General features: G+C 38.9%; 1 protein-coding gene across 2 annotated transcripts in view; it reads right to left on the bottom strand.

The window, feature by feature from the left end:
• The window catches only part of LOC103508035 (40S ribosomal protein S11), a 37,982-nt gene that overhangs the window by 9,261 nt on the left and 2,910 nt on the right, over positions 1-25,811 (bottom strand). The window lies entirely within an intron of this gene.

Genomic DNA, 25,811 nt, shown 5'->3' with positions numbered 1-25,811 from the left:
AGTTCGGCCATGCCTTTTCCACAAGTTTGGCCATGCCTCGGGATGAACTAGCGGGATTCCGGAGCGAAGCAACGGAATAGAATATAAAATACTGGGAGAGAGCTGAGTGCGCAGGATCAGGGGATCCAATCAGGGCAGGAGGGGGTAGAATCAACGCATGCGCAAGGGAGTGAATTAAACCGGGGGAAGGAACTGAGTGCAAAGACCCAAGTATTGCCGGGAGCTCAGGGAAATTTGACACAATAGGCCCTCAATCCCTCATACCTCATCACCTCAATCATCTCGTCTGATTTGCTCAGGTGCTCTTTTCTTAACCGATTATGGTTTGCGATATCAAATTCTTCATTTGCTGAAGTACATACATACATGTGTATTTGCTGAAGTACATACATGTGTATTTGCTGAAGTACATACATATGTATTTGCTGGAGTATTTTCTTTAGTTGCCCGTTTTTTGCTGGAGTCGCCTCTGGAGCAATATCATCTGGACCATGGTATGGTTCGATAGCATTCTTTAAGCCCTTTCTTTTGATGAAATTGGATCTTGAAAAAGTTCGTCCAGTTCAGACTTATGTGGCGTAGACCTAGAGGTGGGCCAACAAATGGTACGTTTTTTAGGTGGGCGAATAAATGGTACACTTACCCTATGTCTCTCATCACCAATTTGTACGCAGCCAGAACTTGTAGAATTGTACCAAGCCATTTCGAAAGCATTCAGTAAACCAAGCAACGTTGCGCGTGGTTGGTATTTGGATGGGTGACCATATAGGCAATCGTGTGCTGCTGACTTTTCAAGGCCCCACTTAGGCTGGGTGACATTTATGGAGTAGGCGCTAGGCGGGTGGATTGTCCCCATTTGTCGCCAAATAGAGAGTAAAACCCCCTTCACGAAAAACCTTAGTAGTCTTTAGTGACGTCAGAAATATATGTATTTCTCTCTTCTCAATTGACTTGTATGAAATTCAAAAACTTATCACAAACAAAGTGTTTATTTTTGTTGTAATATGATGAATGACGTATGTATCTGACCAAACAAACATTTGATTACATCTTAGATGCATCATTGACGTCCATTCTCGAAACCTCGTCCCTAATATCTCACATGAGTACATACATTTCTTTTCTGATTGGAAACACTGCATTCATTAAAGTTGCTTTGCCATCAAGTAATTCTAAATGAGGATTTCCATTTGTAAAGTTGAGCAGCATGTGAATTATTTTATTTTTCTCTTGCTACACTTGCCTGGATAAATAATGACAACTGGAAATGAGAATAAACACAACACGGTATTCTCTTTACATATTGTATTTCTCTCTTCTCAATTGACTTGTATGAAATTCAAAAACTTATCACAAACAAAGTGTTTATTTTTGTTGTAATATGAATGACGTACCTATCTGACCAAACAAACATTTGATTACATCTAAGATGCATTATTGACGTCCATTCTCGAAACCTCGTCCCTAATGTCTTACATGAGTACATACATTTCTTTTCTGATTGGAAACACTGCATTCATTAAAGTTGCTTTGCCCTCAAGATTCTAAATGAGGATTTCAATTTGTAAAGTTGAGCAGCATGTGAATTATGTTATTTTTCTCTTGCTACTTGCTACACTTGCCTAGATAAATAATGACAACTGGAAATGAGAATAAACACAACACGGTATTCTCTTTACATATCTACAAAAGACCCTGTAAAGGGTCATTTATTTTTTCACATAACTCGAATACGCCAAACTTTGCGCCGCATCCGAATCTTTGAAACTGATTCCCCCACCGCCTCCACTGTTTCCATAGCCCCCATTGGGGCCGAACCCACCAGGACTACTGCCTCCATTCGGGCCGTAGCTTCCGGCATTAGAAGCGCCCACCTAAAAAACGTACCATTTATTGGCCCACCTGCCCACATTTATTTTTCTAATTTTTGTTTTTATGACTACAATTTGGAATACCACTTGTTCGATAGCATTCTTTAAGCCCTTTCTTTTGATGAAATTGGATCTTGATATGTATTTCTCTCTTCTCAATTGACTTGTATGAAATTCAAAAACTTATCACAAACAAAGTGTTTATTTTTGTTGTAATATGAATGACGTATCTAACTGACCAAACAAACATTTGATTACATCTAAGATGCATCATTGACGTCCATTCTCGAAACCTTGTCCCTAATATCTTACATAAGTAAATACATTTCTTTTCTGATTGGAAACACTGCATTCATTAAAGTTGCTTTGCCATCAAGTAATTCTAATTGAGGATTTCAATTTGTAAAGTTGAGCAGCACAAATATATGTATTTCTCTCTTCTCAATTGACTTGTATGAAATTCAAAAACTTATCACAAACAAAGTGTTTATTTTTGTTGTAATATGACGTACCTATCTGACCAAACAAACATTTGATTACATCTAAGATGCAGCATTGACGTCCATTCTCGAAATCTCGTCCCTAATGTCTTACATCAGTACATACATTTCTTTTCTGATTGGAAACACTGCATTAATTAAAGTTGCTTTGCCATCAAGTAATTCTAAATGAGGATTTCAATTTGTAAAGTTGAGCAGAATGTGAATTATTTTATTTTTCTCTTGCTACACTTGCCTGGATAAATAATGACAACTGGAAATGAGAATAAACACAACACGGTATTACATACATATTTACAAAAGACCCTGTGAAGGGTCATTTATTTTTTCACATAACTCGAATACGCCAAACTTTGCGCCGCATCCGAATCTTTGAAACTGATTCCCCCACCGCCTCCACTGTTTCCATAGCCCCCATTGGGGCCGAACCCACCAGGACCACTGCCTCCGTTCGGGCCGTAGCTTCCGGCATTAGAAGCAGCGAAGTCCATCTCTGAAGTATAAATAACACTTCCAAATTCTTGGCCAGCACCTGAGAGCTATGTCTAACTGATGAGTTCAAACAAGAACGAAATGTGTTTTAGGCTGCTCTCAGGTGTTGACTAAAATACAATGGAGATAGGAGGAGGCATTCAGATAGGAGGATTTCGAGGGGTAGGATAAAGGAGGATAACGCCGACCGAAATAAATTGTAAGATGTTACCGAGAATTTGAACATTTGAAACCATTTCTCAGTTATTAGGAAAATTAATGTGGTCTTTTTTTTGTGATACACCCTTTATATTTAACTATTTCAACATTTCGAATCGAGAAACAATAGGTAAGTACACACCTAATAACTATGTATACTTGAAGTTCATTCGACCATATTTTTCACCGGAATTTTCGCCATTCACACGAACTTGTGCAAATAATTTTCCGAGGAACTCAAGAGGAAAATAGCAAATGCCATCAGTATTAGGTAGTTTTCTAGAGTTTCACCTAGTGTTTATATTGCTAAGCTACCCAGTTAATAATGTACCTAAAACCTAAAAGTAAATCAGTTGGTAGTGCGTCTGCCTTGTAAGCGCTAGGCCGCGGGTTCGATTCCCGCCCGGGGCGGATTTTATCCTGATGGGATAATGTTCGTTCTCGGAACGGCTGGCTTTTTCCTATCCTGTCTTCCTTCTCTCTTCGATTTCGGGACGATAAGACCATAGCAGTTACAGTTCCCTCTGTCAAACCTCTTCAAAAAAAAAAAAAAAAAAAAAGACCTCCGTTGTTACAGCTCCCTCCATCAAACATCTTAAAAAAAGCCAAATTTATTGCGAAATTATAGTGTGTCCAGATCAATGTGACAGCAAAAAAATAGGCATTGTTGCCAAACATGTCACACTCACTCATTTTCTCTCGAAATTTCAGAGCCTTCAGACATTCAGAGTTGAAGAGGTTCCTCGGGAACACATATACACAATCATAATGTATTTCTCGTATTATTTTAATTTCCAAACTCTCCCTCTCTCCCGAACAAATGGCATTTCGAGAACATGGTCAGCAAAGGCAGCTCTTGCATGAATAATGTCCACCCGAGATCCCGGCGAGTTCTTTTGCATAATTTATCGTCAGTATATTTGTTCTAGTATTTGTGGACGGTGAATGATTTTACCGAATGCATTGTGTTTGAGAAGCCGAAAGGAGAAAGAAATTGAAATCTTTTTCCGAGAAACAATTGACTGGGTTCTGGATTTTCGGGGATATTTTGTGCTGGATTTTGGGGATATTTTCGTCAAATAACTTTAATTTTAATTGTTTCTCTCTAAATAACTCATGACTCTCATGAGTTTTAGAATGGAGAGGGCAGTGGACATTTTATGAAGGCAATCTTTGGAGATCGTTCTTTGTAATGTCGATGTATTGTTCTCTATCAGTCCCTGTACTTTAGTGCTCAGAAAATTTTACTGGATTTATTGGCTAGATTGAAAATTGCCTATCTTATCTCCAATTCTCCTGCGTTCCTCTTCATATTTTGGACAGGACATGATTCTATGTGCTGGTGTGTCTGGAGTCGAACAAAGGTGACAATCCGAACTTCTTATTTTGTTGATTCTAAACAAGTGGATGTTGAATTCTCCATGACCTGAAAGGATCGAGGTCATATCCCTATTATGTACAAAATCAAATTTTGCCCTTTCCTGAACAGTAGGGAAGATATCTCTTGTACAATTCCCTTTTTGAGACTCTATCCATTTAGAATTCCACAGGTCGAGTGTTTTCTCACGTATTGAAATCGAAGATAGAAGGAAGAGAGGACAGGAGGAAAACAGCTTTTCCGAGGCGCCCCGCCCCGGGCGGGAATCGAACCCGTGATCTAGCGCTTACAAGGCAGACGCGCTACCCACCAAGCTAACTAGGCCGGCAATTCAAGAGTTAAACTTAAACCAAGTTCAAAGTCGAATTGTGGCCCTTTCCATAAGGGTTAAGCTACTAAAACTTACCTCATAATTCTCCAATCGATTTCGTAAAGTTTCGTATATTAATTACCTACGTTTGGTGAAACAAAGCCCAAGCTGTCATGAGCATTCGAATCGATTCATTTGTATGAATGTATGTATGTGATGAATCATTAATAATTTGATTAATTTGTGGGTATGAATCAAATTCATTGTTGAAAGAATTTACATTACTGAGCGACATGCTGTGAAAGAAAGCAAATTGCGATCTTTAAATGATTGTGACATCTGTTCGATTTTGTTTGAAGACCCCACGAAGTTTCACTGATATCGTAAAATCAATTTCATAAAATTTATGCTAGTATTAGATGGCCAGCCTAGTTATCTTAGTTGGTAGTGCGTCTGCCTCAATGAAAAAAAGTATCCAGCCTACTTAGCTTAGTTGGTAGTGCGTCTGCCTTGTAAGCGCTAGGCCGCGGGTTCGATTCCCGCCCGGGGCGGATTTTATTCTGATGGGATAATGTTCGTTCTCGGAACGGCTGGCTTTCTCCTATCCTGTCTTCCTTCTCTCTTCGATTTCGGGACAATTAAGACCATAGCAGTTACAGTTCCCTCTGTCAAACCTCTTTAAAAAAAAGTATTAGATGGCTAGATGCTAGATGGATTAGATATTTAGATGTACCTATGGATAGACTTACACTGTACCTTGTTTATTCTACTGAAATAGGACTGAAAACCCTCGGAGTAGGCTACTACCCATTACCCTAGACTGCCCTAGAGCTTAACAACCTTTACCCTAGCAGTAGGCTACTCGACTTACTGTGGTCATAATAATAATAATAATAATAGTAGATTTATTGATTGCTTTCTTTTTACAACAATCTTTTCATGTTCCACTAAGTACATGTAGGCAGTACTTTTCGGGAACATTAATGTCAAGATTCGTATAAGCTTAACCCATCCTTTGAGGCTGTTGCCCTTACACCTAAGCCTCAGAGTGGGATTTTTTTTGTATAACCTGTGGTCAAACTATAGGTTCTGTTCAGGATAAAATCCCATATCTCGGCCGGGATTGAACCCACGCCCTCCTGATTACCAGACTCCTGACCACAACTGCACAGAGTCTAGAATTCTAGATTGTACCTAGATTGATGACATCTCATAGGTCTTAATCACATTTTAATGATAATTTCAAGCTCTAAAACAGTAGGTACGAAACTTCCCCTACTTTCAATTGAAATTCCCCTCCTTTCATTCTTGTGGGAAAGAAAGTGAAAGACACTATATCCACTAAGTACCTAAGTACATAGGTATATGTATCCACCAAGTTAGTACTAAGTTTACAACGTCAGGTTTTCAAGTTTCAAATACTTCACCGTTTGGTAGGGCCATCGAGTTGCGATATGGCTTCAAATCAGTGGGGGATCTACCTTGGGGGGCACCTCTATTTGTAGGCTTTACTTTTTTAGGATTACGGCAGTTTGCCCCCTCTTTACGTACGCCTTTTTAAGGGTTGAACTGTTGGGTCTGCTTTTTTGAACAATTTCAACAATTTGTAGGGTTGTCAACGTTGATTTGCCCTCCTTTTTTTGGAACCTTTTTAGGGTTGTGGTGATTTGTACCCTTTTTGGGGTGTTAAGTAACGGGGTGTACTCCCCATTCGGCGACAAGCTCTCGCCTCTTCACATGAAGGCGGTCACCTAATATGGTCACACGTCCGGTTACCGACCACGCGCAGACTTATGTGGCGTATGGTACAGGTGGGCCAATAAATGGTACGTTTTTTAGGTGGGCGAATAAATGGTACACTTACCCTATTCTATTAATCTATTCTACTTAGACATAGATAGGTAGGTAGTGCAGGTACATATCTTCTTGTTTTTACTCTCGCAAGTGAAATAATAAAGGAAGGACGGACTAAAAACAAATGAATATGTGTACAGGTACGTACACAAAGTAGGTACCGACTTGTATTTTAATACCTATACAAAGTACTTTAATACCTATTCATATAGGTAGTACCTACACATACGTCATTGTTGTGCCATATTGCCAAAGTTAATTATCTTAATGACATACTTAAAATAAACAACACACAGGTCTTAATTTCTTATTTGAGCAGCGTGCATCAGGACTGTACCGGGTGTTTCAAAACTGTTTCATTAACTAAATCGAATCCACACTTGTTAGGAATATTATTATCTTATATTATAAAAACAAGATCCATTCACTCATTCACATTTCATAGTTCACACACTGATCGCTCTATCTCCAGAACCACAACACCTAGTTATATTATATAGGCTATATTATTATTATTTTGAGGTTTGATAGAGGGAACTGTATAGCTAACTACGCTACGGAGGACTTATCGCCCCAAAATCGAAGAGGAATAGAGGATAGGCGGAAGTCAGCCGTTCCGAGAACGAACCTTATCTGTTTACGATGGAGTTCTCATCGGGCGGGAATCGAACCCGCGACTTAGCGCTTACAAAGCAGACGCGCTATGATGTATGGGACTTTCTTCTGAGTAAGCTCCACCGTTCACAAAAACACATATTTTTAAGGCTTTATTTATAGTGGCAGGGTTCTCCCAAAGGAGCTCTTCCATCCAACCACTAGTTTGTATGTAATTGTGTATATGTGTGTGAGTGTGTGTAGGATTGTGTAGATAGAAATAGATCAGATAGGGTTTTCCTTCAGGTACCCCACAAGGGCAGTCTTGAATGAACCTATACTTGGTGAGTCCCTGATGTCCCTAATTCCCTATGTTTCATTATACTCACTGTACAATTTTATTTCATTAAACTCTGTAAGTACCTCTACCTATACATAAGCGTACAGTATCTACATGAAAGCATTTAGTCAGTTTACTTCTAATTGTTCCAAGTATTGATGGAGGATAAGGTATGAGGTGCTAAAAATAACACTGCTCAGTACTAAGATTTGAGTATAAATGGGGAAAAGTACAATCTTGGCTTGCACATCACTTCCGCGTGGATTTAGATGTTACAATATGTTACATTTTGTGCTGACTGTTAATAATGAACGTAAAATGCACATTAATTCAGAAACAAATTATTTAGAATGTTTAGATTAGTTCGAAATTAAGATATTTTGTTGACATGAAAATCCCAACACACAATATGTCATCCTACTGGCTTTTTCCGACTAAAATAGGGTCAGCGTTTCTTGTCAATCCCTTCTAGGCAGCCCTATAATATGTCATCCTACACTCTCATATCGAAAAGATTTTTGGATGATCGATGTTGAGAATTTTGGATGATGTTCTGATGTTCAGTCTTCGAGCAGTATCCGAATATGCTCCGAAGTCAACATTAATTTCAACATAAAAGATTAGTCTTCTTTAAGTCAAAGGGTGAAAAGAGTGTTAATGAGAACTTTCATACAAGGTCCAGTCCTACCTGTCATACTAGTACAAGACCTTCTACTAAGACCCCCTCATATTCATCAATTCATCACACCCATCATTTACAGATTCCCTCTTTTATTGCTCTGCGGAAAACCCCTAAAATAAACGCATCAAATAATGGCGCTATTGCCTGCCAAGCAACGTTGTCCAAGATAAAATACCATGACTCAGAAGAAAAAACACAAGATGATCCGATAGTAAAAACTAAAAAAAAAAAAAAAAAAAAAAAAGACAAGATTTCTCCAATAAATGTTTTTTTCACACATGGCCTTGTTGCTTAGCGTGTAAATAAATAAATAAAAATAAATAAAATGTTTTTTTTTTCTTACCTAAGTAGGTACTATTAAGGTAGAACACTATCATGACGTCACGTCACGTGAGCTCATGGGGAGTCAGAAAAATGTAGTTCAAAGTTTTCCCATTATATTGTAGGTACAATTTCGTTCAGGACAGCCACACTACTATCACGTCACGTTACGTGATGATGGTGTGTTTCTACCTTTTTTCTCGCCGAAAAAATAGACTCGTGTAGTCTGTATCGTAGCATGCCTATCCCGTAGTATGCCTATCATCAGATGGGCGAGAAGAGATACAATACTTCCCATTGAGGTGCTCATGCTGATACCTTTTCGTTCTAACCTTCTAATGTTTAGTGCTAAATAGATTTCTGATATGAAATCGAAGATGATACTCAAATCATTTCTAAAAAACAACTGTAAACCTGTTCTTCCGGCTCTGATTGCGTTAAACCTGTTAAACCTATTGCCTACATGTCCTTAAAAAAAAAAAAAAAAAAAAAAAAACGTGTCGTGTGTAGTGGGAAAACTCTCATTTAAATTACATTGCCTACAAGGACATTTTTGTGTCGTTCGGGAAAAAATCGTGTCATGTGTAGTGGGAACACCCTCATTAAATTACATTGCCTATACAAGGACATTTTTGTGTCGTTCAGGAAAAAATCGTGTCGTGTGTAGTGGGAAAACTCTCGTTTAACTTACATTGCCTACAAGGACATTTTGTGTAGTTCGGGAAAAAAAATCGTGTCGTGTGTAATGGGAACACCCTCATTTAAATTACACTGCCTACAAGAACATTTTGTGTCGTTCGGGAAAAAATCGTGTCGTGTGTAGTGGGAGCACTCTCATTTAAATTACATTGTCTACAGGACATTCGGAAAATAATCGGATGAAACTCACGACAAGTGGGAACGGGCCTTTACAGGTTTGAGAGAGACTATAGAGAGAACTGTAACTGCTCAGAGTGCTATAAGGTCTTATCGTTCCGAAAGCGAAGAGAGGAGAGAAGGAAGGCAGGGAGAAAGCCAGCCTTTGCGAGAATGAATTTTATCTATTTGGATAAAATCCGCCCCGGGCGGGAACCCGCGACCTAGCGCTTACAAGGCAGACGCACTACCAACCAAGCCAACTAGGCTGGCGCCATTTCATTAGCACGTGAAATTCAGGCTGGTATCCTCCCTGTTTAAAGTTCCCCCGCCAGACTGAGCTAGTCTACTCCCTGTTTAACTTGAAGTTCCCCAGCTTAGACAAAACTTTTAAAATTTTTCAGTGTTAAAATCACAGTCTAGCTCTAGTTTGGTATACCTCTACTAACAAATAGCTTCAAGTCACTTTCTATAATTTTTAGCATGGAAACATCACGTCACTACACACTACCGCCGCACAGAAAACATAAAAGGAAATAGATTAGAAAGCCAATCTAAAATCTAATCCGCTGAAACCACCTACGATGTCGAATAGATACAGGGTATAACAAATGTAAAATGTATAGTTATACAGGGTGACATCGAAAAGGTGAAAATATAAAGGGGAGCATGATAGAGATGAAAAGGACTGAGGGAGTAAAGGGACTTTTCAGCCCTTCGCTGACAGTATTAAAATAATTTATTATTCATATTAAAAATCTACATTAGACTCGTGTGTGGTCTGTGTCGTAGCATGCCCAGCCCGCAGTATGCCTCTCCCTATCATACCTGGGCTCAAACATACTTAAATGTCATTTGTGAGGTTCTCGCAATTGTGGTTCCCACTTCACCAAGATAAATTTCATGACTTGACTTTGACTCGAAACACCAAACTCCAGATCCGAAGTCCAATACGTTTACCACTGAGGCTGTTTACTGATGGTGGATTTCACCAACCTTCTTTCCAGCCTCAAACAGCCCGTTAGCTTAAGCCAATACAAATTAAATGGAACTTAACTGGCTGTTAGCTTAACAGGAGTTCTAATGACTGAATAAATATTCGTGAAATCCAACATGAATGTAATTATTTTATTATTTGAAGATGTGCAGTTAAGCTCCTTTTACTTTTATGACTAGAAATCATAGACGTGTTAACACTAACAGTTATAAAAGAGCTACCCAATACCCAAGTTAAGTACCTACACAATTATTATGAAGAACTCGTACTTATGACATTTACGTAGGTAGGTATGTATGTACTTATTAGGTACGTACCAAACTGAATAATTTAAACACATCAATAGCTAGGTACCTAACGAATAACCACCTATTGTTAATAGCTAGAAAAAAAAATAAAGTAAAAAGTACCTACTATTTAGCTGTATTCTGTTGTAATGGCCTACGGTAGCCAAAATTATTCAGTAAATTACGATATCCAAAAATATTCAATAAGTTAAGGAAGCCAAAAATATTCAGACCTCTAACGTGTGAAGAATTTAGATGTGGTGTCTTGTTAACTTATGACATGTGTGTGTGTTTTTTTGCTGTTAAAAAATTTCGTTTAAAATGGCCACTTTTGATTCACTTGTCCAACAAACAATTCTGAGGCTACCTGAGTTTATTCATTTATTAGTGTAATAGCTACCTTCTCTCTAATAAATTGTCATAGTTACGTTTACGTTTTAGGGTTCAAGTTTTTATGACATTTCTGGTTGCACGTTTTCTATTGCCAGAAAGTAAAAGTTGTCCTGAGAACTTATACCTGTAGTAGTTAAAGTTACCTGTAGTAATGATATATTGGAGTTATATGAGCGGAATTTCGAGTGATTAAAAAAAAAAAAAAAAAAAAAAAAAAAAAAATGCCAAGAGTTCTCCAATAAATGTTTTTTTTTTTTTTAACCTAAGTACCTAGGTACTATTAAGGTAGAACACTATCATGCCATCACGTCACGTCACGTGAACTCACGAGGAGTCAGAAAAATGTAGTTCAAAGTTTTCCCATTATATTGTAGGTACAATTTCGTTCAGGACAGCCACAGTACTATCACGTCACGTTACGTGATGATAGTGTTTCCACCTTTATTATGGCCGAAAAATTAGACCCGTGTGGTCTATGTCGTAGCATGCCCATCCCGTAGTATGCCTCTTATCAGATGGGCGAGAAGAGACAGAATACTTCCCATTTAGGTGCCAATGCTAATACCTTTTCGTTCTAACCTTCTAATGTTTAGTGCTAAATAGATTTCTGATTTGAAATCGAAGATGATACTCAAATCATTTCTAAAAAAACACCTGTAAACCTGTTCTTCCAGCTCTGATTGCGTTAAACCTGTTAAACCTCTGGTTTAACGCAGACATGGGAGCATCCTTTGGAATGTCTAACCAGTCGGCCATGCCTTTTCCACAAGTTTGGCCATGCCTCGGGATGAACTAGCGGGATTCCGGAGCGAAGCGACGGAATTCAGCTAGTAATGCATAAGGTCTTGTTTACTTTTACTCTTCTGTATCTATTTTACGGATAGTATGTATCTACTGTAGGTACTTTACGAGTGAGTGTCAGTACTTAGGTCTGTTTGTGCCAACTTTTCCACCAAGGTACCTTCTTGAAACAATGTTTCACCTCGGTACATAATACATTTTTTATGTAAATCACATAGGCAGTCTAAGTGCATAATAGGTACTTTTTTATGTAGACTATCCAAAGTACATAACACATTTCTGTTAAGTAGATGGTAGGTATTCGAAGAGAGTTTTTGTGAGGAAAAAAATCCATGTTACCTATCCACATGGAGTAGCATGGTAAGATTGGGTTTGATATGCAAATTTGTTTTCATTTTTGAAGTAGGTAGGTAGGTAGGTAGGTTTCTCCGTTGAACTGACTACTAAGAGTACTAAGTAGATATAGATAGCTACCTAAGTAGAAAATCAGTAGGTATTTCATGAAGATATGCAGTCACTGCAGTTGTATTTGTAGCTGACCAGCTGTTGTACATACCAAGGCATACATAGAGAGGTATACTGAATCACTGATCAATTCAAATTTTATTATGTTCCTTATCTATTGGGTTTGAAATTAACATCTTGGAAATTATTACGGAGTATATCTGGATTTACTTGTTTTTCCAAATTTTCGAATTGCTTCTTTCACCGAAAATATTTTTGATGTACCTTAACCAGTTTTAAGCCGAGTTACTCAGTTTTTAGATATGCTCAAGTGCCTATCAATTATTTAGACATACTCATCTTCAAAAACTTTCGTTAACCAGTTTTAAGCCGAGTTACTCAGTTTTTAGATATGCTCAAGTGCCTATCAATTATTTAGACATACTCATCTTCAAAAACTTTCATTATTTCTATGTTCGACCTTGGGGGCCTGGTCTAAATAGGAGGATGGCCCTCAAACAATTTCGACCACTCTCACTTTCTACCTGGGTGGTGTAGAGACGCTTGCCTGGTAGTCACGAGGGCGTTGATTTGATTTTTTAATTTTACTTTCATGTAATGATTTAAAATCAAGACTAGAGCCCGTTCTCCTTTTATTCCCAATATAGTGTGCAAGTCACCCATCCATTTATTGGCCTTCCTCGGCGTAGCTTAACATAGGTCACGCTAAAACCGGTCTTAAAAGATCGACTGAAGTGTTATCTAAAACTTTCTCGATTTGAGTTCATAGGTCGTCGCGACAAATTTCAAGATCAGAGCTCATTTGTGTGAGAAAATGTGAAAAAAAAAATCCCACAATTACTCAATTAACTTTAAGTCACCCATCCATTTATTGGCTTTGCTCGGCGTAGCTTAACATAGGTGACGCTAAAACCGGTCTTAAATGATCGACTGAAGTGTTATCCAAAACTTTCTCGCTTTGAGTTCATAGGTCGTCGCGACAAATTTCAAGATCAGAGCTCATTTGTGTGAGAAAATGTGAAAAAAAAAAGTCTGTCGGTCGGTCGGTCGGTCTGTCCCCATAGAAGGACTTATCCAAACCTGGTCGACCTATATATCAAATTAAAGGTCTTTTTACCAGGAACACGAAAATGGTGGTGCAAATTTTGTCCAGAAAACCATAAAGCCAAAAAACCAGAAAAAAAACTGTTTTTTGGGTGATTTTTTTTTTAAAGGCCAATAAATGGATGGGTGACTTAAAGTTAATTGAGTAATTGTGGAATTTTTTTTTTCACATTTTCTCACACAAATGAGCTCTGATCTCGAAATTTGTCGCGACGACCTATGAACTCAAAGCGAGAAAGTTTTGGATAACACTTCAGTCGATCAATTAAGACCGGTTTTAGCGTCACCTATGTTAAGCTACGCCGAGCAAGGAAATTTTGTGTACTTCAATTTTGATTCCCATCAAAAATTGCGTAGGACGCACGGTTTAGGAGTTATAAGCGAAAACTGAAAAAAGTGCCAAATTTCGACCGTTTTCTGGCGGTTTTTCCGCCGCCAAAAGTTCTCCCCTCAACTCTCGAGGTCTCGATTTTAGTATGACACTTCTCCCACCATACCTAACGATCCTATGAAAAAAATGGCTTGTTCTAATTAATGCAAGGTGGACCTCCTCTATCTATTAGACTATATTCAGATGATATTTCTATATTTACTGCCCCAGACTTTCATGCTTTATTTACTCAAACTCATATGGCAAAAAACCTCGAAAAAAGTGCATACTTTTGGCACTTTTTAAGTTTTCCGCCTATAACTTCTAAACCACGCCTTTAATGTAAAAAGTAAAAATATACGTTTAAAGTTAAGAAAATTTCCTACAAAAGCAAGTGGTCACAATGTATTTTACGTAAAGTGAAGCTTTTCTAAAGTGAAGCGGTTTTTCCGCCGCCAAAAGTTTTCCCCTCAACTCTCGAGGTCTCGATTTTAGTATGACACTTCTCCCACCATACCTATGAAAAAAATCGCCTGTTCTAATTAATGCAAGGTGGACCTCCTCTATCTATTAGACTATATTCAGATGATATTTCTATATTTACTGCCCCAGACTTTCATGCTTTATTTACTCAAACTCATATTTGACTTAGTCTGAGAACTAACTGACCAAATCTTTGCAAGAAAAATTAGCATAACTTGCTTGGAATTTGCAAAACAACTTGCTTCGAACTTGCTGCAGGTTTCACAGAAAGATAACATGGGTTGCAAAATCCTCGTGTTACCAGAGAAAGTGCTACACCTGTTAAAATATTTGTTCGATAGTCTCTCTTACTTAGCTTGGGAATTTTTAAGTTCGATCTACGATGATTCATCAAAAGATGAACCAATATTGTCAAACGTTCTTCTTCTTCTTCTACTTCAATACTCCCAATGGAATATAACATTGGTGGAGATGTCAAAACTCCCAATTAGCTAGCCTAGTTAGCTTCAAGCGGAGCGCGTTAGCTTTGTAAATACTAGGCCTCGGGTTCGATTCCCGCAAGGGCGAACTTGATCCTAAACAGATAAGGTTCGTTCTCGCATGGCCGGATTTCTATTATTTTGTTTTCTTTCTCTCTTCGCTTTGGAGACGATGACCTCCGTTGTTATAGTTCCTTCTATCAATCTCCTTATAAAAGGTCTATGTTTGAGACTGATCAGGCCTTTGTGAGGCGTTGTATGAGCCCTTCCTCTGAGTAAATTCTTCCGAGACTGGCTTTTTCCTATCCTGTTTTCTTTCTCTCTTCGCTTTCGGGACGGTCAGGCAATATCGAACCTCTTTTTCTTAAGTTTCGTAGTGAAATTCTTCAAACTTTCTTTCTGTCTCACCAGAGGTTATATTCACACTTCAGTCTGGAATTTACACAAAGTTTGTCATAAATTGCCAAGGTTTCTTAAGCACGATCGTTTCTGTACGTTTTCTAAAGGTTTCTTAATGCACTTGCACCAGAGTACTAAGTAAACCATTTTCACAAGTTTTATGTTGGCTTCTAAAGTGTTTGACTTTGGAATGGTCATTTAAATAAATGAAAGTAAAAGTAACAGTCTAGATCTTGGCACTAGTTCACAAGTTACCTTTTATGTTAAGTAAGGTTCTAGACTGCCAGCCTAGTTAGCTTGGTTGGTAGTGCGTCTGCCTTGTAAGCGCTAGGCCGCAGGTTCGATTCCCGCCCGGGGCGTATTTTATCCTGATGGGATAATGTTCATTCTCGGAAGGGCTGGCTTTCTTCTATATCCTGTCTCTTCCTTCTCTCTTCGATTTCGGGACGATAAGACCTTAGCAGTTACAGTTCCCTCTGTCAAACCTCTTTAAAAAAAAAAGGTTCTAGACTAGACTAGTAAAGGGTTTCATGAACACCATAATTGACTGAACGCATGACATGAGTTTTGAATTTTAAATCGGAGACCTTTGAGTATGTATGGTTCAAAAAGCCAACCTGTTGTAGTGGTTAGCTTGGTATCCCCATCTCAACATTTCGGGGAAGGTTGTCCTTTTGAGGTCGATTTTACCTACAGATAACCTACTTTTCAGGTCGTTTTTACCTACCTACTGGCGATATTAGCAAAACAAAAGTCCGTTTTTAACAGAGGACGCCTTAGTCTAGCCACCTACGCTTGTCAGACGGTCTGACAGACCTAGGTCTGAAGCTTCTCTTGCCAAACACTTTCCGGTTGTTTGTCAGACAGTCTGAGTGCGAGCGGCTGGCATTAGAAAGGAAAATCATTCCTTGGATCCCACGCAAGTCGCATTGGCTTAGATTAGAAAACAAGGAACTCTCCTTGTATTCCAACCTGCTTTTATCTTTCAATAGAAAAACATCGATGTTGACATCGATGTTTTTGTTCCGATGTATCGATGTTTTCAAAACATCGATGTCGATGTCCCAACCCTAGTTAAACCCATAAAATACACGAGACCTTGTTTAGACTGCTGGGGTAAAGGGACTTTTTAGTCTCATTCGAGCAGGATAAACAAGGTATATTCTATTCTATTCTATACCTACTGGCGATATTAGCAAAACAAAAGTCCGTTTTTAACAGAGCACGCCTTAGTCTAGCCACCTACGCTTGTCAGACGGTCTGACAGACCTAGGTCTGAAGCTTCTCTTGCCAAACACTTTCCGGTTGTTTGTCAGACAGTCTGAGTGCGAGTGGCTGACATTAGAAAGGAAAATCATTCCTTGGATCCCACGCAAGTCGCATTGGCTTAGAAAACAAGGAACTTTCCTTGTATTCCAACCTGCTTTTATCTTTCAATGTTTGTCTATAAACATAGAGAACACGCTCAAATCTACAATCAAACTCATCTATGAACGAATAAACCAAGTTATACCAACCATCACAAACGATACCAATGTTTTACTAGCGATTCAAACAAACAGACAAACAAACCAACAAACCAACAGATGTTTGTCTATAAACATAGAGAACACGCTCAAATCTACAATCAAACTCATCTATGAACGAATAAACCAAGTTATACCAACCATCACATACGATACCAATGTTTTACTAGCGATTCAAACAAACAGACAAACAAACCAACAATCTAACAAACAGAGATATCAAGTTAAGTAAAAACCAACTATAAAAAATGATTTCTATTAAATTTGAAATGCACTAATGGTCGGCAGTTACAGCAACTTGATTATAACTTGTACGATCCCAAAATGGACATACTCCGATATGGATTGTTAAGTCGTTTAATGAGACCGTCTTCAATTCTTCACCGAGGAATCTCTTTTTTTTTTTTTTTTTTTTAAAGATGAGTGTTTCACCGCCGTTTTTATTTCGTAGCAATGAAACAACTGCTACATTGTTTACAAGTTACCTTTTTATGTTAAGTAAGGTTCTAGACTAGACTAGTTTAGTTAAAGGGTTTCATGAACACCATAATTGACTGAACGCATGACATGAGTTTTGAATTTTAAATCGGAGACCTTGAATTTGACCTTAAATTTAAAAAAGCCAACCTGTTGCAGTGGTTAGCTTGGTTACTTGGTATCCCCATCTTAACATTTCGGGGAGGGTTGTCTACTTGATTATAACTTGTACGATCCCAAAATGGACATACTCCGATATGGATTGTTAAGTCGTTTAATGAGACCGTCTTCAATTCTTCACTGAGGAATCTCTTTAGAAGAACATCAACAACATCTCTAGAAATGAGCGAGTGAGATGTCAACAAGCTGTTGTAGCTACTATTTCTCAATTCTTCACCGAGGAATCTCTTTAGAAGAACATCAACAACATCTCTAGAAATGAGCGAGTGAGATGTCAACAAGCTATTGTAGCTACTATTTCCAAGTGGACATTTAAGAGTATACTACTTGAAGCGGACATTTTTTATTCTTGAAATTACAGGTTATAGAAAGATTCAGTGCGTAAAGATTTGATAGAATAGAATAGAATATACCTTGTTTATCCTGCTGGGATAGGACTGAAAAGTCCCTCAACCACCGCAGTCTAACCAAAGTCTCATATATTTATTTTGACATATTATGGGGAACAGACTGATGAAAAAAAGTTAGAGGAAAAATATGTAGAAGAAAGTAATACATCTTCTGAAATGACCAATTGATATGTCAACAAGCTATTGTACCATTTCTAAGTGGACTTTTACAATTAACTTGAAGTTTCAAGTAGCCAGCCTAGTTAGCTTTATTCTTCACTGAGGAATCTCTTTAGAAGAACATCAACAACATCTCTAGAAATGAGCGAGTGAGATGTCAACAAGCTATTGTAGTTACTATTTCCAAGTGGACATTTAGGTTTAGGAGTAAGTATACTACTTACTTGAAGTGGACTTTATTCTTGAAATTACAGGTTATAGAAAGATTCAGTGCGTAAAGATTTGATAGAATAGAATATACTTTGTTTATCCTGCTGGGATAGGACTGAAAAGTCCCTTTTACCCCGCAGTCTAACCAAGGTCTCATATATTTATTTTGACATATTATGGGGAACAGATTGATGAACAAAAGTTAGAGGAAAAATATGTAGAAGAAAGTAATACATCTTCAGAAATGACCAATTGATATGTCAATAAGCTATTGTACGATTTCTAAGTGGACTTTTACGATTAACTTGAAGTTTCAAGTAGCCAGCCTAGTTAGCTTGGAGCGTAACGCGTCTGCTTAGTGCTTTGTAAGCGCCAGCTCCCAGGTTGTATTCCCGCCTGCTCGAAATTTGTCCTAAATAGATAGGGTTCGTTCTCGGAACGGCTAGCTAGCTCCTATCCTGTCCTAATTCTTTCTTCGATTTCAGGACGCAAGACCTTCGCTGCTATTCCATGTTTACAACTCATTTCTAACAAATTCCATGTTTACAACTCATTTCTTCACTCTCAATCAGCTTTAGAGTGATCGCTTTGAGGCCAACTGTTTTTGGCTAAACAAAATTTTCCGAGTGGGATGCTCTTCGCACTCAACCTTAGCTATTGATATAGCGTGAGGAAATTTGGGCTAGTCTTCTCCCTGTTTATAGTCCCCTAGGTAGACGCTGATCTACTCTCTGTTTATAGTCCCTCAGCCAGACTACTTATTTTACTACCCATAAATTAACATCTTGGAAATTATTACGGAGTATATCTGGATTTACTTGTTTTTCCAAATTTTCGAATTGCTTCTTTCACCGAAAATATTTGATGTACTAATCATAATCAGTCCATGGTTCAAACCTAGAACCTACATGGTAGGTATTTAGCCAACCGTGTAGGTATAGACAGGTAGGATTCAATGGAATAGTAGGTATATCTATACCTACCTATCCTTACTTTAACCTACTGGAAGAACCTTAGGTATACGAGTATTCGACCTTATTTTACGTAGATACATATAGGTAATCTATGAAGAATTGAAGATATGTAGGTACACATTGAACTTTGGAAGTGAGGTCCAAGTTCCAACTTTTCCTTTTTAACTCGACGATTTTGACTATTGTCTTTTTGGTTAGCGCCTAGTTGTCTTGGAAAGTAGCGCGTCAGCCTTGTAAGCGCTAGGTCGTGGGTTCGATTCCCGCCCGGAGCGATTCGCTGGCTTCCTACTAAGTGGATTTAAATCGCAACCCAGACGAATTTTAGTTTATTTTATCTTAAACAGATAATGTTCGTTCTCGGAACTGCTGGTTTTCTCCTATACTGTCTTTCTTCTCTCGTCGCTTTCGGGATTTAGCAGTTATAGCTCCCTCTGTGTCTTTGTAACGATAACTCTCATGGGTCGAGCTTTTTTTCTCTCCATTCTGCAGTTACCTACTTAAAGTACATCTACCCAAGAGACAAAGTAATTAGTGTTTGCACTTCTTAGTCATTCTAGATTCTAGACTAAGATCGCTCAGTCATTATTCTGTATTTAGTCTAGAAATAGAAGAAGTAGAAATTAGTTATTAGTTATTCGCACACAGACGCCGAAATCGAAGAGATACGGAAGACAGGATAGGAGAAAGCCAGCCTTTCCGAGAACGAACATTATCCGTTCAGGACGCTTCTTCCTCCGTACAAGTGATCTTCCAAGGAAGTAATGATAACGAATCCGGAAAAGGAGGAACTCCACAAATTCGCGGAGTAAATCTTGTGAAGTCCCCTCCGCGGATGTTATTGATCTCATTTGAGTAATTGTCCTGAGAGAAAACAAATTACCAACCTGCTCACAATAATTATAATTATAATGAGAAGTTCTACATAAAAGTAATATAATATTTCTAATTTTCTAATGCATGAGGAGTAAATGAGAGTGTCTCGTGTTGTCTTATTGGTTGAAAATGGCAGTCCTTACAACCGACAGGGACGATTTTAAACTGTGTTAATGCTACAAAAATTAAAGGGTCTTTTTACTCCCAGGAACTTAAAAAAGATATTATAATATTATAATATATTTTTAGCCTAGTTGGCTTGGAAAAGTGGGCCTGCCTTGTAGGCACAAGGTCACGGGTTAGATTTCCGCTTCGTTCTAAGAACGGCTGGCTCCTTTCTGTCCTCCTTCTCTCTTCAAATTCCGGAGAACTTTGTTGCTACAGTTCTCTCTATCAACCTCTAATCAAACAAACGTAGGTATATTTGTCGAACGTAGATATGTACCATCAAAAAGACAAACTTGTCTATTACCAAATTTCAAATATTTAAACATTCATCAAAACATTCTAACCATATGCAATATTGTCGAGAGAGACCTCACTATCTTTAATTAAACCTCACAAACGTAGACCTCACTATCGTTTGGAAAAAGTTACTACCTGATTCTGATTACTAGGTGTTTGAAATCTTAGAAGCGTTTAATATCCAAGAAGGTGTAAAATTGACATTTCTGATGGGAAGAGCTTTATCGACAGAACTGACGATAAAAGTTCCAAAGTATCACCCAGGTATATCTGCTAGACAAAATAGAAATCTGAGAAATATTCCGCTGTACGTGGGCATGTCCAAAGCCTAGGTAAACGTCTTCAAATAACACTAAAAGAACGAATCGATAGGTCAGAAACTCAGAACCATAGTATCAGACTTAGTAGGTCTATTGAACGTGGTAAAGGAAATATTACACGTGCTTTTAATGCTTGGAACTCTTAGAAGTTTAGAAGAAAGTTCCTTTTAATAGATGAGGAGATAAGCGCTTTAGATAAAGCGCGAGTTCTAAGAAATAAGTTCGAAGAATTTCAAAGTAGGTGATAATCTGATAATATTTTGATTTGAGTGTTTAATAGTTTAAATTGCTCCATGGATAAAGAATCAAAGAATGAGCCATAATATGATACACATGATAAACCGATGCGGGCTCAACCAATACGTGTAGCATCCACCCACCTATGAGAAAGCCAGAAACAATAGGATACAATCGTAAAAAAAGAGAATAGGTCTCAGAATGGTTCGCGGTATCCGCGGTTTGTTCGCTGTATCCGCGGTTTGTTCGCGGTATCCGCGGTTTGTTCGCGGTATGCGCGGTTTGTTCGTGGTATCCGCGGTTTTTTTCGCTGTATCCGCGGTTTGTTCGCGGTATCCGCGGTCTGTTCGCTGTATCCGCGGTTAGTTCGCGGTATCCGCGGTCTGTTCGCTGTATCCGCGGTTCGTTCGCGGTATCCGCGGTCTGTTCGCTGTATCCGCGGTTTGTTCGCGGTATCCGCGGTTAGTTCGCGGTATCCGCGGTTCGTTCGCGGTATGCGCGGTTTGTTCGCAGTATCCGCGGTCTCTTCGCGGTATCCGCGGTTTGTTCGCGGTATCCGCGGTTAGTTCGCGGTATCCGCGGTTTGTTCACGGTATCCGCGGTTTGTTCGAGGTATCCGCGGTTCGTTCGCGGTATGCGCGGTTTGTTCGTGGTATTGGGACCTTTCTTCACCGCATAGTCAGAAGAGTATTTTGTGAACACACCCCCGCTGTGGTTATTTGATTGAATGTATTCAAATTGTTCTTCATTAATAGTTTCGTGAAACTCACTCTTGCATCATTGTGCTTTCTATCTCCAAAATGATCTATGGAAGAGCGAATATGTTTGCTATTGTCATTGGTTACACTAATTGTCATTCCATCTCAATTTCATACTATGTTATGCTAATTGACGAAAAAAAATTAGTAATCTCTTGAAGAATCAGTATCTTTGTGAAGTTCCATATCACCATTGAGGGGCAAATGGTCACATAGTGGACCCCACCGAACGACGAGGAGAATCCATGTTGTCGACGCAGTGTACGGTTTCAGTCGACGCCACGCGACGTCGATCAACGGGGTCGACTATGTTTGAACACGCCTTTACATGGTGTCTTTCCAAAGCTTTGATATGACCAAAATTTTCATTTGGAGTTATTGTTTCCTAAGCAATGGTACATTGATATGTTGCCTATCACCTACCGCAAGAATAATATCTTACCAATTTCTCTCATTTTACTTTCTATTATTGTTACTCGGAACCTCATTCCATTAAATATACAAAGTTCGAAATCTCTCCCCAAAGTGTCACCCCTTTGTTAATAACTCGCCCAGCTCAGGAGCACCCCATCTCTACCTCTACGCCGACCGGCAGGTAATCACCTTCAAAAGAGCTACCGAGGACCGAGGCCTGTACCTAATATCAAGTAGGTACGAGTATACTAGGATATGGCCTGTACCTTCTATCTAGTCCTCCAGTTTTAATAGGTATACTAGTACCTATCTACCTATACCATCTACTACTTATAGGTAGGTACCAGATAGACATAACTGAATCCCCCCCACTTCCCCCCCCCCCCCCGGTGGTTTGCTGCTTTGGGGTGGCTGTTGGGATGCCAGCAGTTACAGGGGAACCGATGTGACGCAGGAGAGCTAATACCAGAAGTTTGATAGAAGGATGTGTAACTGTTAGGTCTTATCGTCCCAAAATTGAAGAGAGATGAAAGACAGGATAGGAGAAATCCATCTGTTCAGAGAACAAACCTATCTGTTTAGGATAAAATCCGGCCCGGGCGGGAATCGAAAACGTGACCTATCCCTTACAAGGCAGACGAGCTACCCTCCAAGCTAACTGGTCATTTTGAAATTTTGGATCTGCTATAACCTCAGGCCAGCTACTCACAATCAGGTAGACCTGATTAGGTATCATGTATCAGGACATCAGGTAGGTATCAGGTAGATCTGACAGACGGACCGTTTCAGCCGTATCCGTATCTGTTAATGGTGGTAGACCATTAACAGATACGGGGGCTGTTGATGGTGTGTGTGTGTGGTAGACCTGACAGGCGGGCCTGATCAGCCGTACCTGTCAGATCTACCTGATAGTGAGCAGCTGGCCTTAGCACTAGCACAGTAACTTTAAACTTTCTTAATTTCCCCTTATATCTCAACGCCCGGAGTTTAAGTTCACACTTTCTGCGAGTGTTTAGTATAGCTCAGGTTATCAGTACATTGAGCCTTCTTTTGCTGGAAACCAGTCCGCCCATGGTGACGACGTTTAACGACATTAACCGATTGGTGCACGCCCGGAAAATGCAACTTCGGAACGAATCGGAGAGCCAATCAGGATTGAGAGCCCTCTTGGGTGGAGATCCCGAGAGACCTGTACCCGTAAGCGCAGCGCTCCGAGCACAAACGAATCGTTCATTTGATAGGTTTGGTACTTACCCTTGTTCGATCAAGTTGGAAACTCACTACAAGTATCGTATTATGTCTTTCTCAAGATAGCTTTTCATCTTGTCTGATTTGCTCAGGTGCTCTTTTCTTAACCGATTATGGTTTGCGATATCAAATTCTTCATTTGCTGAAGTACATACATATGTATTTGCTGGAGTATTTTCTTTAGTAGCCCGTTTTTTGCTGGAGTCGCCTCTGGAGCAATATCATCTGGACCGTATCTACATTTAAAACTTATTTTTATAAAATAATTTTCGTAAATTCTTATACATATGAATAAAAATTATTTATTGTAGGCAAAATATACGAATAAGAATAATTAAATTTAAGTCAAAAGTTTGTGCTTTTCCTTTTTCTATTGAATATCTAAGTCTGATATTTCTTTGTCCTTGACCAAATAGAACTGTACAACTTAGGCCACATAATGGATGGAAATATGATGTGGGGCAATGCCACAAAAAACAGTCAGCAGTTCTTTGTGGCAATGAAAACTCGTTACCTGTGTCGTAGCACGTCCGCTCCTTTAAGGTTATCTATTTGTACTTTGTTTTGGAATAGAACTCAACACAATTATGCTGGAGTAAGTGATTTTCACGAATCAATGAAATTTTGCCTACGCATGAGAAGAAAGTTCTCGTAGGTGAGCAAGGCAAACAATTTTATGAATGAACCCCAAAGTTTCATTAATAATAAAGGACGGACGGACTAATGAAACCCATTCATAAAATTATTTATTTGTCTTGTAAGCGCTAGGTCGTGGGTTCAATTTCCGCCCGGGGCTTTTTCAATGTCAACAATATTCCCTTTGTAAATAGAACTGCCTAGAAAACCAAAGACGGTATCTTGCCAGCCTAGTTAGCTTGTAGGATAGCTATTTTGCCCGGCCCGGAATTAACTTCCTAAACAGATAAGGTTCATTCTCGGAGGGGCTGGCTTCCTCCTACTGGCCTTCTTGTCTCTTCGATTTCGGGACGATAAGACCTCAGAAGTTACAGTTCTCTCTATCAGACCTCTAAAATAAAATAATAATTCAAACTCTAGTCGAGTTAAAACAAGAACACACTTCGTTCTTTCGATTAGGAAATCAGGACCAGAATTTCATCATTCCAACTTTCTTCAACGCCCGGAGTTTAACTTCACACTTTCTGCGAGTGTTTAGTATAGCTCAGGTTATCAGTACATTGAGCCTTCTTTTGCTAAGGTCAACCCTCTAGTTCCGTAGTAACTCACTCGATAACCCCGTCACGAGTCAGTTAATACCTAGGGGCCAATCGACCAATTAACACGAAAAATGAAAAAACGTGAAAAATTAATGAAGGAAACACAAAAGTTTTTTGTTGTTGCTTATTTTTTGCCGAAAAATTGTGTGGCTTTTGGGTTATAAAAGTTCACCAGTTTCCAATACATCACAGGAGTCAAACACGTTAACATTGTTGGTATTCTGGCTTTTCGGTGGTACGAGGTTTTTCTGGCTTTTCGGTGACATTACCGTGAGTAGGTAGATAGGCAGGTTAGAGTAGGGCAAAACCCTCGTCACTTAAAAACATTAGAAGTTATTATACAGTGACGTTCCATCTCTATCAGACCAAGGCTGGCATTTGGAAATGTCTTATGTCTTATTTTTATCCTTATAGGCAATACTAGAGTTTCCAAGATTGACACCTCTAATTCCAAAACAAAAATCACAATACTAACCCCAAGATAACCTTTCTGGGATAGAAGATAAAATCCGCATCGAATGAAACCCGACGCGCTACCAACCAAGCTATCTAGGCTGGCTTGGGTTAACTGAAAACTCTCTTTTGTAAGATGGGGCGTTGGCAAGGAAAGACAAGGAAATACAAACTGCCCGAACAAATCGCATTGTAGTTGGTAACATAATTATATTTAGGCATGGTAACATAAACATATGTATTTACCTATCTTCCAAGGGGAGATCCACTTAGACTCTCATTAGTACATTACCTGCTACTTGGCTACTCAGTAATGGTTATGTGATGGTAGCATTAGAACCACTTTCTTTCCACTACTTGACTATCAAGTACCTATAAAACTAGATATCTATATCTAACTAAGTACCAATAATAACTAGATATATTCACATCTAACTAAGTAGGTACCTACCTAGATATAGTTATCATAGGAGTTCTAGTACATTACCTGCTACTTGGCTACTCAGTAATGGTCATGTGATGGTAGCATTAGAACCACTTTCTTTCCACTATCAAGTACCTATAAAACTAGATACCTGTATCTAACTAAGTACCTATAATAACTAGATATACTCACATCTAAGTAAGTACGTACCTGTCGGTCGTGTGCTCGTTGACTTGTATGCCGTTTTTCAATTGGTCGTCTGCGTGCTAGGTATG

This window comes from Diaphorina citri, unplaced genomic scaffold (genome assembly GCF_000475195.1).
Source record: "Diaphorina citri unplaced genomic scaffold, Diaci psyllid genome assembly version 1.1 scaffold19, whole genome shotgun sequence".
NCBI lineage: Eukaryota > Metazoa > Arthropoda > Insecta > Hemiptera > Psyllidae > Diaphorina > Diaphorina citri.
This window is presented reverse-complemented; position numbering and strand designations above follow the sequence as displayed.